Below are 15,878 nucleotides of genomic sequence, written 5' to 3'. Positions count from 1 at the left end.
ATGTAGCTTGATACTGTCTCCCACAGACTGTAATAGGTATTAATTTCTCCGGTGTCCTCTACCTGCAGCAGTGAGTGCAAGGAGGGGCAAGAGTGACCTAGTGTGCAGCTGGACGTGGCACGGCGAGCGTGCAGCAGTGCTGAGCGCCTGCCACCTCGCACTTGCGGGTCCTCATTGCTTCTGACGCTCAGTCAGATCTGGAGCCTCTCGGGTGCCCTCAGATTTCCTGGCAGGATCAGACTCGATAGTCATTCGGAAGGTGTTCAAACAATAAAAGCGAAAGCTGTCACAAACTTCGCGTGCTGTGGGCGTGAATTCTTCCCTTGCCACGTTCAGCCCGGGAAGCGGGTTTCTTCGGGTTACAAGCGGTGTTATAACTCCAGCTGTGGCAGCTCAGCAAATCAGACTTGTGGAGGTGCCTGAGAAAAATTTGGCATTTGAAAATTCAGACTCACTTAGTACCCAGCATGTTTGGGTTAACGGACTGGATTTTTTCTCTCTCGCCGGCTGCGTGGCGGGCCCCAACCAAAGGTGTCTACACAGAAGCATCAGGAGACCCTGAAAATACCACCCAAAACTGAGCCCCGAATCTGGGACCGTCCTCTGATGTCGCTGCCGATGCCTGGGCAAGGTTCGAATTCTGCTGAACTATCCCACTTAAAAAGCACAGACTTTTTAAAGACGCCTTCCCGCGGAGAGCTGGTACCCGCTGGGCTGTCTCTGGCGTGCATGACGCAGTCTTGCCCATTCACAGGCGCGACATGCGGGAGGCACGGTATTGACCTGGCTGGAGCTAATCCATCCGTGATGACATTTAAGAACTTTCCCTTTTCAATTCCTTGCTCATTTCTGATTCTTTCTGAATGCCAGAAGAGCCTGAGACCTACGGAGAGAGGTTTATTGGAGCAGGTGATGCCCTGCATATGTGAGCCAAGTATTAGGAAGAGTTTTGTCTGCTATATCTAATTGCCCCAGCAACTTTTTTTGTGTGTTTTTTGTCAGTCTTCTCATTTTTCCTGGGTTGGCATTTTTGTGGCTGAATACCACTGGGAGTTGGGACTTGCTGTGACTCTCACTGTTACTTATAGGAGTTTTGCCTGCAGCAGTCACACAGTTGAAAAATAGAGATCCATGTGACTGCTAAGAGACCACTGAGAAGCCAAGCAAGTAGGACTCACGGCCATTTTGCAATTCCACCTCATTAGACATGTTTTGGGGCTTATGAGTGTGCTGTGAGGATAAATAAGTATAAATATTATATTTGCCTCCAGGTTATCTTTAAAAATGTATTCCTTTCTCTTTTTTCCCCCCCAGCTTTCGATGTAGTCTGTCAGCTCCTGGTTAGGTGAGTTGCCAGCGGAGTGGTCTCGCGCGACAGTGGACCGACACAAGGTGCTGCCTCATAAAGGGCTGCCGAGCGCTGCCAATTACTCGAGCTCCCCGCACGGCAAACCCACCGCAGCATGATTAAGGCAGGGCGTGAGGGCAGAGTCACATTTCCCCCTGCAACTAGTTTTGGGGAAAGGAAACTCTCTCGCAACGAATTTTCAACTTGTCCTCGCGCGGCAGCTTCCAAACCGGGAACAAATTGGGCAGCGGCGCCGGCGTCCTTCTCATCTTCCCAGGGACGCAGGTAGGGAGTTCGCAGCGAGATGGAGCAGGAGCGGCGGAGGGGACTCGGTGAAGTAGTTATCACAAGCCAAGCGGCTGCACAGAAGTTGTTCTGTCTCCCGCAAAGAGGGACGGATCCTTCTCTGCGTCTGAAACTGGAGGAAGGAGCGGGATGAGGCTTTGCTCCCAGGTCCGTCTCTGTTGTCGGCGGTCTGCTCTGGACCAGATCGGATCCAGGTCTCACGCCCGTTCTGCGCCAGTGCCAACCCACTGATTTCACTGGGCTTCTTCCTTGCTGGTGCTGCTTTAGCTGAGAGCAGAAACCGGAGTCACACGTCCCTCTGAAAGCAGAGGGCCAGTTAGCTTCATTAGCCAGAAGTACCTTCCTTGCCTTTCATATCCTTCATCTTCCTTTCTCCTTGAGGGTTTTGAAGTAAGTCTGCCCGGACGCAACTGTCCCAAGCAGCTCAAATCCATCTCTAGTCCAAGGCTCCCATAAAATGCACAGAGGAGCAAATAGATTTCATGTCTGCCTGCGTTCTTGTTTTATGCTTTCAAAAAATTGCTTGTAAAAATCAAGATTTACACCAGCCTTTCTGCTCCGGGTAACGGCCTGTCCTTATGCCGCACTCAGCCTGGAGACTGAGAAGCAGAGCCGGCCTTAGGAGCTGGAGAAAGATCATGAGAAAACACGTGCTCTGCAGGAGGTCTCTCGACCGCAGCAAGCAGATGTCACTGCAGTTCCTGGTGCTTCATTAATATAAAAAGGCCGCTCCGGCCTAGGCAGACCCATGCACTCCTGCTGCGCGCGTGCTTTCAACCCCAGCAATATTGATCCAGTCCCACTGCCTGCCTCCTATTGCTCCAGCTTCCCAACTCAGGCCAGTTTTGGAGGCACAGTGCAGCCAAGGTTTTGCTCCCGGGGTACTTGGGGGAGGCCGTCTTCAGACAGGGCTTGCAATGATCCACTTATATTTAAGTGACTTTTCTCATCTCTAGTCATCAAAGCGTCCACTTGTGCTCCCTTTGGTACTGAGAACGATGCGCTGCTGAGGCTGAATTCCTCCTCTGCCTAACAAAGGGTGTTTGTACCCCAAAGCTTGCAAAAGAAGAGTTTTCCCAACTATTTGAGTTGGTCTAAAAAAAGATATCACATTTACCCAAAGAGCCTTGTCTGCCTCCATCCTAAGAGGGAGTCCTACCTAGGACCAGTCACAGCAGGAAAACATGGCTCTGTGCCGTGCAATGAACTTCTCATTCCCAAACTTTGGCATTACTCTTCTCACGCTCTGGCTTTATCTCTCAAAATCACTTACATTTGAATATCAGCCACATTCCTATTCCCAATGTCACCGCCTGGAACAGCTTCTCAGCCCTCATTACACCAGCAAGAGCCTACATAACTGATTTTGCTTCAAATATATTGTAATCAGAGTTACTTGAATGGGGCAAGACTATTATCTCATTGATCCATGAATCAACACAATACAGTTTGCTTTATAAAATATGTTCCAGTTGGAGTCATGTGCAAAACAAATACATCTCTAAATAAGTTATTATACTGGAATCCATATTGATTATTAGGAGTTAGTGTTATATTTAATGCCGTAAAACAGAAAAAAATATTGGCGTCAAACTGCACTAAATCTCAGGAGCTTAATCACTGAGCAAATTGCTAGAATATTTTTGTGGAATTTATGTTATTGCGACTGCTCCGTCTCTTGCAGAGCCAAGCGCTTTATCTCTGATCTTGTGGGGCAGCTGTGGGCGATAGTATTGACACAGCCGCCTTTGAGGGATTTCTCTTATCTATTTCTTTATCGCCGACTCTCGCATCCAGGGTGTTTCTCAGATGTCATCAGCCACTGCTGACAGCCCCCCTGCTTCCCTGCTCTGGCACCGGGGGTCTGAACTCACCCAGCCTGGGATGACGATGTCCCAAGTCTCCTTAGTCGCCACTGCCTGGCGCAGGTGTTCCCATCTACACCTGGGCATGGCGGCTGCCCGAGCTAGTGGGGGTTGTGCCTGCTGCCCAAGGCCCCGGTGAGAGGAACCTGGACCCCGCCGGCTCTGCTGTGGCTGGGGCGCTGCGCTAAGACGTGGGATTAGCAGCCAGGTTCTGCAGGTCGGATCAAGCATATTATTTGCCATGCCCGCCTGCACTGTGCTCCCATGTTGGAGCTAAGGTGTCGGATTTAGTTGAGTTCTTGCAGAGTTAACTTGGTGCAAATCGGGTCCCTGTCAGATCCCGCTCCCATGCAGGTTAGTGACTCGCTGTGGGGGTTTAGGTGAGCAGTCCCCTTGTTTGCCTCCACGTGTCCCTCTCTCAGAGGGCTTAAAAGGCTGACCTCCTCTTTGCACCCATAGCCTTCTGAGACCCTCTTGCGAACGGTGCCGCGTGAGTGCCCAGCACCGCTGGGTCATGTCCAGCCGTGCTCATTTTTCCCCTCCGTCTCTTATCAAGCATCCTCTTTTTAAGCCTCCTTTCCCCTGTGCTAGTGAATCAGCCTCCAGTGCATACTGCTTTTCCGGCTCACCCTTCACCGTTGACAGTGACAGTCTCAATTCAGCCAAAAGCAGGCTCAGAAGAGTCTGAAATTTGTGGGCTGGTCTGCAAAATGCCACAGGAGCCATTGCTTCATGGCAGAGCGCAACACGAGGGCTTGCGTAACGGAGCCGGCAGAGAGACGTCTCCAGACTGTGCTGCCAGGAAGTTCCCGACCTCCTTTTCGTGTTCAAATCCAAGCAGGGTGCTGAGGCTTGTTGGCTCCCACAGTGCTGGCCTCTGAGCCCGCGACGTCTCTTTGCAGGTCCAAATCTTTGCCCTCCAAGACCAGCGCCCTCCCCACAAAGACACAGCTGCATTCATTCCTCCGGCATGTTCATTCACGTTCATTCTTGCTTCTTGATGGCTGGACGGCATCACTCGCCAGAACCATTTGCCAGATGGAATTGCAGGTTTTCATCCCATTTCATTTTACATCTTCCTCCTCCTCCTCACTTCCTTCTCATCATCTGTTGACCAGTCTCCACTTGCAAGACAGAAGTTGTCTAGAGGAGGGGTCTGCAACCCCTGGCCCCTGGGCTAGATCCAGCCTGCCAAGCAATGTGAGCCAGCTGATGAAGCCAGCCCATCGGTCGCAGGAGGGATCAGCTGCATTTGGTAGTGAGGGGATTTGTGGCCAGTTCATAAATAGTGGTCTGCTTTCAGATCAAGCTCAGAGCATTCAGCCTGCTCTTGCTAAGGGGTTGCCGACTCCTGGTCTAGCTGAGCGTGTATTTAAAAAGGCAGGTGAAATGCTGCAGTGTTCCTGCGGTCCCTACGGAGAAGTCGAACAGGGAAGCTGCCTTGTTGCATCTCTCTGCTGCAGTTGCCACAAACGTGTTCTAGGTCGTCAGCTCTCCGGGGCAAGGGCCATCTTCGGTGATGTGTTTGTGCAGCACCTCGCTCTTATTGTGCAGCGCCATGCCCTGTCAGACCCAACGGGATATGCAATGCAGAATGCTTTGGGAGTGCAAAAAAATGACTTTGCCCTTCTCACTGAATAGTCTTTTATCTCCCTGGAGAATTGGTACCAACTGGGAAGCGTTGACAAAACCGTCCAGAACCAAGCAAATGTGGAGGACCATAAGCACTCAAACGAAGGAACAGGAGGGTGTGTTAGAAACAGAGGCCATCCCATCCTCACGTACGCCTCACACAGCATCTTTTGACATGACCCAGTGCAAAGACTGCATCCTCTTAAATGAAAGGCAGGAGAGTGCTTGAGGAAGAGAGCCCACCTCCCACCCATGCACGTGTGTGCATACGCGTGCACAGAGGACATGTACACCGATGACAGAGTCCAGGGAGACATGCATGCACTCTCTTGATCTATTTTCAATAGTGCTGGTTGTTGAGAAAGCTGTAGTGACAGACTGTGCCCACTCAAGCACCTGATTTAATTTTCTGCTGTCCATTTCCAAGAGGCCCAGTGGGTGACCAGGAGGTGTTAATGCCAGATGCAAACCAGCTAAGCCATTTTAATACAGCATTTCATGCTGAAGCCATACATGTGTGCTCTATTTAAGAGTAATAGCAATGGGGGAGAGTAAGGAATTTTTAACATTATACCTTGGTATCCAAGATCAGTGGTCTAATCTGCATACAACACTAAACACATACAGTATAAAGTCATAAATAATCTCCGTGATTATTCAAGGCACAATGTACTGGGAGGAAATCATTATTACTGCAAAACTTGGATGAAACAATCCTTTTATGGCAAGAATTATGAGTCTGCAGACTCAATAAATAAGTAAAGTTCCCAGCAATGCACAGAACTGAGAAGAATCATTCTCAAAATTTCGTGGGCAGACACTATTCAGAGGGCTCCACGCGTCTCCTTTTTTGCACTGATATGAGGAGGACAGTCTTCCAATAGATGGGGAAGTCACTGACAAGTCCTTTATAACAGCGAGCAAAGCATCCTCCCAGAGTGCCCCAGTAAAAAGGGGCTGGAACGTGCTCCTACCTGGGCTGTGGCCAGGACTAAGCTGTCTGCGGTAGCAGAAAGGCACGTGTAGGAGCCATTTATACGTATGGGTCATATTTAGAGGATGGACAATGGACATCCTGCTTGTGGTCCAAGCAGGCATTGGTCTCCTAGCCCTCTGTGCTTCCTCACAGTTTTGGCCATCCTTTTTTATTCCACAGGTACTGGTGCACCATCCAGGTAGCGTGCCACGTGTTTTATTGCAAATCAGGCAGAAGGAGGTGCAATCTAGAGGCAACCTGGAGAAGTGCAAAAGGAAAGTGTTGCGCTCACGATGCAGCTGAACTGCTCTGTCCTTGTTCTGGCACCACATGCGCACTAGTACCCATGAGATGTCTGCAGTGTGTTCACACTGCCAGGGCCAATCTCAGGGTTTAAAACACGGGAGGAAAGTGAGTTTCTCTGTGGGTCCCTTGAGTGGGTTGAATTGCACTGCGTGGTTTGGGTCTGAGTCACAGTGTTATGTAAAACTTCCTGGCATTTCATTGTAGCACGCTTGCGTTTACTATAGCCTGTTATCCAAAGAGATGTCCCTGGGAAGCCAGAAAACAAACCTGCATTGGGAGGTAATTTCCCTCACTGTTGGCATGTCATAGACATTTAGCATCCCAGTGGCAGAACCCGGCTCTGCGGTGCCTATAAACCTTGGAGATCAGGGCGTTCAGCTGTCTCCATGCGGAGTCTGTTCAATTCATGCCATTGAAAAGAGACAATTTCCTTGAGCAGCTGAGTGTTGCCTTCTTTGTGAAAAGCTTTGTTGTGCCACCAAGACGTCATGTTTGAAGAAACAAGGATTTTGTAATGTCGTCAGCTCAATTACATGTTTTTTAAAGAAATTATGCGAAGCCTGGTAGGCTCGAAGGAAATTATCCCCCTTGTTTCCGCAGTTCCCTTTGGCCCCGTGTCGCCGGTGGGTGGCGGGCCGTCCACCCGGGAGAGATTCCTGTTGCAGCGTCCAGGAAACACTTCCGTCTCCCGTCTACGATGCATTGCCGGGCCGGTGACAAACAGGGAGGATGCAGTGGGACCGGACGTACCGATGGGTAGCAGGGAGCGGCGCCTTCTCCTCCTCTCCTGGGGAGGAGGGACGTATTCGACTATCGGTAGCTGGCTACAAGCTCTGCCCAACACCCCCGAAAAAGAAACCTCTTTACTTGATAGGGCTCAATCCTCTCCCTACCCCCCAAATAGAAACCCAAACCAGCTTCTTCTTTCAATTTCCTGAACAAGCACAAAAAGAGAATCCTGCAAATAATTAAAATTGAAAATTGATTGTTTGGGCAACATCAGATTTATTCAAAAGGGCCCCAGCTCCTTGGGGACTGAAAGGAGCAGGTTTGGAGCCTTATTTTGAACAAGCTAAGCATTTTTTCAGATTATTCCCAGCATAATATGCCAAGGGGAATATGCTCCATTTGTTATTTCCTTAAAAAAAAATCAATGGACTGAAACATTCCCTCTAGACCTATAATATTTATTTCAATGTTCTGTCAATAAATATAACAAGGTTAGCTTTCTATCAGGTTAGTTGGAAGAATCATTTGAGGGAAGTTCTATTTGTTAAGCTCGATTACAAAAAGCAATCAATAAGAAAAAATTCCCTTGTTGCTATCGAAAAGAAATATGGAGCTCCGAGGAGTCGTCCCGTGATAAGTATTTATGACTCTTCCCCAGAAGTCTCTCGCCGGCTCCTGAAGGCCAGTTTGCCGGGCTCTCCCCTCCCTTTGCTCCTCCTTGCACACAAGTAAGGGGAAGGCCACATGAAAAAGGGTGCTGGCCTGGGGCTTGGGAGACCTGGGGTCATCTCTCTGCCCTGCAACACACTTTTCGTGTCTCTGTGACGCTTCCTCAGCCTGAAGAAGAGTGTTTGTACCCAAAAGCTTGCAACAAAGAATTTTTCCAACTGTTTGAGTTGGTCTAATAAAAGATATCAAATTTACCCAAAGACCCTTGTCTGCCTGTGTCCTTAGACCAATGGTTACAACCAGTACTCCTGTGTCTCACGTTGCCTCTCAATGCCGCCTTGCCTCATCTGTAAAAGGGGAAAAATAGCATGTCCCTTAGAGGGCACATCTCCTGCGAGCTTCCCGTGCTTACGGGGATAGGAGTTCCTGACCTCAGTCCCATGGTGCAGAGAAGAGGGAGGTGAGTGGTGGAGGGACGGCGGGGTGAAGATTTCACCTTCCAAATGCCTCTAATAATCTGGGTACCTTCAGCTTCCAGGTCCGTTGCCTGCTCCGTGATATCCCTTTCCCCTCTGTTATTTTAGTGCCTGCAGGCTCAGCGGTGCAAGGACTGCATCGTGTCTGCATTTGGGGGACAGTGGTTACCAAGGTTGAACCCACACAAGACATCTGGCACCTCTACTTACCTGAAGCTGTGGAGCCAGTTCAGGTCCCAGGGCACTCAAGAGCTCCACATTCAAGCTGCGGGCAATGCATTTTAGAGCGGACAAAAAACAGGTTTTGATTTTTAATTTAATTCAGTTCATACCGAGTTAAAATTTGCTGAAGGAGTGCATTTGTAACGCGCCTTGTTTCCTCTAGCAGGCTGCACAGGTGTGGCTGGATGCACGGTGCACATGGAGAGAGCAGCAGCGCATGACCCTGATGCTCCGCTCTGTTCTTCTCCTTCCTCGTCATGGTTTATTTTTGGTACTTGCCATTTCCGTAAGTCTAATCAGTCTCAGATCCTCTCCATGGGAGGGTGGCAGCGAGTGGGAGCGATGAAGTAAGCACCAAAGGAGGCTGTCTAGGCGCTGCAATCTAGTGATGAAGCAGAAGTCGCCTGTAAAAAAGCACAGAGGGAGAGGAATCAAACCCAACTTCCCAGGTCTGTTGGTTTGGCTGAGCACAGATGCCCAAATGGACAGGAACAGAAAGGAGAGGGTTTAATTTGTTCAAGCACTTCACCGGGCTCCCAGATCTAGGAAACCTGATACTAGTCTACAAAAAGTTTATAGGGTCTGCCCAGGTACCAAGGTCAGGAATGATGCAGCAGACAAGGATTTTAGTGGGTGATAGCTCTTATTGGACTGACTGTAAAGCTGGGAGGGACAGAGACAAGCTTTCAGGTTCAAGTGTAGACCTGCTTTTTCTTACCACGGCCAAACAGACGCACCTCTCTCTCTCTCTATCCACCTGTATTTCCATATAGAGAGAAAACTATTTCACATTGTTTTAAACTAACCTGAAATAACCTGATCAGGGAGTCAAGCTGCAGGCTGCATGAAAGATAACGTAACATTCAGCCCAAGCATTTTCTAAAATATTCAGTGCCTTTATATTTTATGCCTCCAAATAATAACTGTGTGTAGTTAGTTACTTAAATCAATCCTAATTCGCCACCTGGAAGGAGGGACTTTGTCTTTTGTGAGAAGCAGCAGAAAGTCCAAGCCAAGCCCAGCAACAGACTTGTTCTGTACAGCCGTAAAAACTAATGGCACCCAGAAGTGGAGAGTCTCCTCGGTTCTTCAGGAGAACAAAGCCATCAGGAAAACAAACATACAGAATGAAAATAAGGGAAAAAAGCAAAATACTGATGGTTTCACACCCACCCCTTCTGTTGTGAAAAGTAATAGAAACATAGCTCCCAGTTTTTTCATTAAAAGCATCTAGGGGAAGAAGGTACTTGGCAAAGCAAAGGCAGATCCACATATTATCAACCAGAGCTCTGTATAAAGGCAGTCTCTTAACTATTAGTGGATTCAGTATATTTCTGCAATGCCTATTGTATGTTATTGTTATGGGGTATGACAGCAAATTGCCCATTTCCAACCCTTCAGTACTCTGTTTTACAATCCAGCGCTGGGTATACCTGCCTTCCCTATAGTTTGGGATTGCAACACCCTTGGGAAAGTGAGCAAGGCATCTGATTTCTTGCAGGTGGAAGGAAGAGGATTAAGGCCTCATAAAAGTGTGCATAAATCCCACATAAATTGTCAAATATTTTATGAACAAGGTCGGCCATATCCAGCTCAACGTAACAGTTGTGCTGAAAAGCAGCAGTGTCTGTAACTTGATAGTAAAAACTGCAAGGAAGAAGCTGGGATGCAACATTTTCCTGTTCTGGTGTAGCCGTGTAGGACGCTCACATTTAATGTTTAATTAAGAAATGTCCGAGTTTGCCAGGTTGTTGACCAGACAACAGCGCGAGCCCTCTAAGCTTTCCAGGTTTGTTCCTAGACAAGCTTGCCTTTACTCCGCGGATGCTGAATTACTGGAATTCACACGGTTACTTCTGGAAAGCAGAAAGCAAAGTGCCTGCATTGAGAGCTGGGCTGTCAGAGCATTAAAGTACTTTCCAAGCTGGGTTTGCTAATGCTGCAGGAAAGCCACCCTCCCTTCAGTCCGAGCTGAGCAATAGCGAATCGTGCCGTTAGCGGGAAGGAAGTAAACCAGCCTCAGAGATGTGCACGTGGAAGAAAAGGGGCTGTTCGCTGTTGCCGCCATTCGTAGAGAATATTCTGGGCAGCCATTGCCAGATGATTTCGAGGGAAAGGCCTCATCGATTGAGCCCAATGCTTCTGGCATCTTCCAGAAGAGGCACTTCTAATTCTGGTCTGAACGCGGTGTCCCAGTGGTGGGGCAGTAAATACATCACAGTGATAATGAGGAGAGCTAACAAATGCAGCCGCGGTGCGGAGAACCCAACTTGGGCAGTAACTGGATGTGGGCATTTCACTGTATAATTAAAGCGTGCAAACTCTTTGGGGTGAATCCTGTCAGTATGACTGCATGAATATTAATGTGGAATCTCAGCTTCCCGCCAGTGATCAGTTGGGTGTAATGCATTGATTTTCTTGCTCGTAATAACACCAGAAGACTCGGGGACTGCACGAATTATGCACAGCCTTTGTGGCTGGGCATTTTCAGATTGCTACGGGCAATTAGGGAAAGGCACACGCGCACGTGGAGACGGGGGATAAGGGTGAGGGGAGGCATTTGAGGGAACCGGGATGACGCATCTGAAAATGGATATGTGCTTAGTTACTTCAGGGTGACCGGTGCCTCTCTGGGCAACCCCATCCAGGTCTGTGAGACATCAAGGTTTTGCACCAGGAGAATTCAGCCTTTGCTTGCTCTGCCAATTCAGAGGACAAGGAGGGAGGCTCTGCTTTGTTCACAAATCTGCCTGTGTCCTTTCCTTTCAGTAAGTCTGTGGTAGCCCTTTCTCCATTGCATTTGGGAGTCTGGTAGCTTGGTTATAAGGCACTGCATGGTGAGGATCTCCCACTGTCACCCAGGGACAGTCCCTGATGTAACCGCCAAGTGAAGGCAACCGCTGCCCTTGCAGATTAAGATGAGAACCAGGTCCCTAACAAAGGAGAGGACACACGGAAACCCTCTGGGCTTGGCACGGTGCAAACGTGCGGTGCCAGGAACCCCGCGAGGAAATGTGATGACAATATTCAAAGTGCCTCTGAGTTGCACTGTCACCTTTAAGGCTTTCAGCAAAGGTGGGGAGCCATCAGGGCCATGGAGAGTTGATCCCGTGGGGAGCCGGTGTCCAGGCATGGTCCCTGCACCTTGTTCTCCACCTCTCCTTGTGCACTGGACCTGCAAGCGCTTGGTCTGGCAGAGCATCGGGACCGGGAGAAGGCTGCAGACCTGGTTGTTTTGTGCTCGCCCAGGTAAGCTAGCGGCTATGCAAACACCTCCTGCCCTCTACCCCCGAAAGCTTCCAGGAAAACAAAGGAGAAGGGAAGAGAGAACAGATCTGGGCATGGGCCATTTGGCTTCAGAGCTTCTGTAGATTTCGAAACCCACAAAGTTTTGGGGGGGGGGGGTTCCCCCTTTGAAATCACTGAAAAATCACCTGTTGCTGTCATCACTGCTGCCTTTGTTGTGCAGAGACGTCGTCTCATGGAGAACGGGTCCTCGGGGCAGCGGCATGAAGTACACACATATGATCCCTGCAAGGCGTTGGCAGGCAGGGCAAAGCCTAGACACACTGAGGTCTCTGAGACTATTGTCATTGACTTCACTGGAGCCAAGAGTTCAACCCAGGATGTTCCTGTGCGACTCTTTGGCAAGCAGGTCTCCTCTGCCCCTTGTCACCCTTTGCCCCAAGGCTACCTGTGTCTGTGCCCACGTGTACATTTGCTGCGCAAGGCAGGGTTCAGCATCATCTGAGCAGCACGGGCCAGTGTCTGACCATTATTTTTAGTTTGCCGGTGAAAGCAGGAAAAAGATCTTTGCCCGTGTATATACTCAAGTTAATTCCCAGACAAATGACCTTTTCTGTTATGATCTGATGGCTGAATTTTTCCTGAGCCAGCTTCTACAGCTGGCAAGTCCTTTCTTTAAAATTTCCCTCCCATTAGCCTAAGAACATGATTCACAATGACAGAAAAAGGAGAAACAATTGTCAGAAGGTCATGATCCAGTGACCTTCAGAGAACCGAGAGGTCACAGCCCACACAAACTGACTCAACTAGACAATTCAGGGAGCCTGTTCAGGGAAAACACTGGGAAAATGGACCACTTAGCTCTCCATTTGAGTTTAGCCGGAGCGTTTGACAAAAGACCACAAAACAAGATGGGCTGACGGGGAATATTTTGCGCTGTCCATCGTGCCGGCTGTACGGACAGTTAACATGCTGAAATTAAGTAATTAAGAAGCTTTTGTCTTGATGATCGTGTCATATTCTGGGGGTGTAAGACCAGTGGCAAGTTTAGGAAGAAAGCAAACATGGACCTTAAAAACCAAAGGGGCATTGGCTGGAGGGACTGCTCGAGTGGGAGCGAGAGGCTCGGTGCTTTTCGGCAAGTTGGAGGTTGGCCCCGCGGGGTTTCTGGGTAGTGGATGAGTCAAGGCGGAGGAGCCTCCTTTATGCCACAACGTGAACCGCGACATGACATCGGCGATGAATACTCTGCTTGGATGCTAATTAAACTATAACTTCGGATAACGGCATTCTTCAACTTGCAATTTTCTGAGGAGCAGGTATTTCAAGGATGGCAAACATATTTAGCAGAAATGTTTTAACTCCCTATTTGCCAATACCATTAAAGATAATAAGAAACAAATCTATTCAGATGCCCTGTGCTACAGTAGATAAGTGATTTTTCACTATAACAATAGATAAAAGCCTGTGCATTGAAGTGCAGCTAGAAATTATTTGTAATTGGTATGAAAGAATCCTTAAATCTGTATACTGCTTTTAACATTTTGGGCTTAAATTACAGTTAATAGTTCCCATAAAAGAGGTAATAGGGGAAATACTAAATTTCAGAATCCTTGAACGTTAAATGCTATCTAGATTTCCAGCCTTGGCATCATCTCTAATGGCTTTACTGTCAAAAAAACAAAAGCGCAAAGTTGTTTACATGAACACATGAGAACAAACTTTGGGAACGGTCCTGGCACTGCTTGGCAGAGCACGCGTGCTCGAGGGGCGATCCCAGCAGGGCATCTGACACTTTGAGACGAGGTGCAGTGACTCCCAGCTCCCACACAGACCTCTCCCTCTCTGCTGGGCTCTGCCCACGCTCTCTGCCTTGATTCACTAATACGGACAGAAGGGGCACGTCTACATGTGCACAGTTACTGTGTAGTAACCTAAAACTACTGTGCAGTACAGGCATGCGTCTGCACGTGCACACCTGTACTGCTCAGTAACAATGATGATTTACACCGACTTGTGCGTACATTTGCAACCTGCATGATGCAGGTATCAAATGTACGCCAAATTAGTTACTGTGCAGCAGTGCACATGTAGATGCCTTACTGCGCAGTAACACTGTGTGTGTGGTCCAGCTCGGGACTAACTTTAGTCCCAAGTCAGACCACACACAGTGTTATGCTTTAACACCTGCACATGTAGACGCTGGCTTATTTCCGCTTGCTGCGCAGTAAATTTAATGCAACCTAAGTGCACAAGTAGATGCATCCAAGGAAGTGGGAGCTACTAGGCGTTCTGTGCTTGGGAGAATAAGGCTGTCCCAGGGTATCAGAGACGATAGGCTCAGGACCCCCCACCACACACTTGCAGGACAGGTCTGCTCACTTTGTAGCTGGGTTCCTTCTGTCTAGCAGAGCCATTTGGGTGAAACAGCGATGGGAGAGATCTGAGAGCAGCAAACCGGCACCTGCCGTGGGCAACAAACGGCGCTTGGATTTTTTTTGCATCATCCATCTCTGGACCGCGTGTCAGTGATGGATGAGCTGACAAAAGGCTCCGTGTTATGTTCCAAATTCCGAACGCTAAATAAATTAGCAATAGTGCAAATTTCCCTGGCCTGAAACTTCCAGTGTGCTGCTGCCTTCGCCTGCCTCTGGACAGCCGTAGCCTTGTGACGGGGTTGTCCCACGCCGGGGGTGCGGGGGCCCGTGTGGAAGCCTGCGGCAGTGACATCGTCCGTTACGTCTCTGCTCAGCCCGCGATCCTCCCTGGGGATGGGTGAATGGTAACTAGTGGTGCTGAGCAGAACTTCCCTGAGTTTCTCCGAATCTATTAGAGGTTTCCCCGGGGGATACGCGTTGCTCCCTGCTGTTACTCCCTGGTGTCGTGTTGTAGTAACACTTTCCTTTCTGCCACTCTGTTCTACTTTCTGATGTATTTATAGCCTTTGTTCCAGCCACCCTTTGTGACTCTGGGCCCTGGCTGCCTACCCCAGTATAAAGAGCGTAGGGGCAAGTACAGCATCAGATTGTTTAATTAGCAAATCCCAAAGACTCCAGTGCATCAAGTCTTTGTAAGTGTGAATAAGCGTGTCCAAAATGTGCACTTCTCTCCAGGGCTCTTTACACATACTGGATCTTTGTACATTTTTATAGTACAGGCAGCAGAGTTGTCACTAGGCAGTTTTCTACCCTGGGTGGTGGTTGCACCAGGCATCCACTGAAACTGGGATTTTAGGAAATGATATATAGCAAAAAACAAAAAACCCACCTTCCACCACACCAGCTGAAGCACAATAAAACTTGGCAGCTCCCACAGGAATATCCACTTGCCATCGACACAAACAGATCCATGATTTTAAAACTCCCAGGCCTGCAGCAAACACAGTGCATGTTTCTAGAGCACTCGCTGAATATATTTATAGCTTTTTTAAATAACATGCCTTGGCTCTAGTTTCCTGAAGTTTCTTTTGTTCCCAGTTCCTAACAACCCAGTCCACCTGAAACTCAATCAAGGGGAACTAACCATTTGATGGACTGCTGCAAACTCAGGTTTGGATTTTCCCCTCATCCCTTGCAGGTGTGAGTGTCCAGGAATTGGCTAGCTCTTTCCCGGGCGCTCTCTCTGCTGTTATTAAATATCTGTTTTGCTTTAGTAGCAGACACTCTCTAGTGACACTCTCTGGCATCAATGGTTTCTGCAAAAAAAAAGAATCTGCTTGTGAAAATAGTTTCCCGCACGAAACGGCCAGGCGGCAGTGAAGGTGCAAACAGGAGCGACTGGTTGCAGAGGGCAGCGGGAAGGGCCACCCTGTTGTTCCCATACGGTCTTTTCTAACATCAGCACTCAGACACCTGCTCCCCGTGGTTTGAATCCAAACTGTTCTCATCTTGGGGCGCTCACAGCAGCAGGGCACGTCCCCGGGGTCCAGTCTTGTGCCCCTCTCTTGCTGGCATGCACATAGGACACAAGCCTGCGCTCCCTCCCATGGCTGCTTGCAAAGCCAAGGATAGACTTGCAGCTGGTCCTGCTGCTTTCCAGGGCTTTTAAGAGCCCCATCCCAGCTTGTATGTAAGAATCCTTCCTGAGTTTGTTCTGACACCTTT

The sequence above is a fragment of the Crocodylus siamensis genome, chromosome 7 (genome assembly GCF_052110815.1).
Source record: "Crocodylus siamensis isolate JL-2025a chromosome 7, ASM5211081v1, whole genome shotgun sequence".
In the NCBI taxonomy this organism is placed as follows: domain Eukaryota; kingdom Metazoa; phylum Chordata; order Crocodylia; family Crocodylidae; genus Crocodylus; species Crocodylus siamensis.
The sequence above is the reverse complement of the archived record's forward strand: the minus strand, read 5'-3'. Positions refer to the sequence as shown.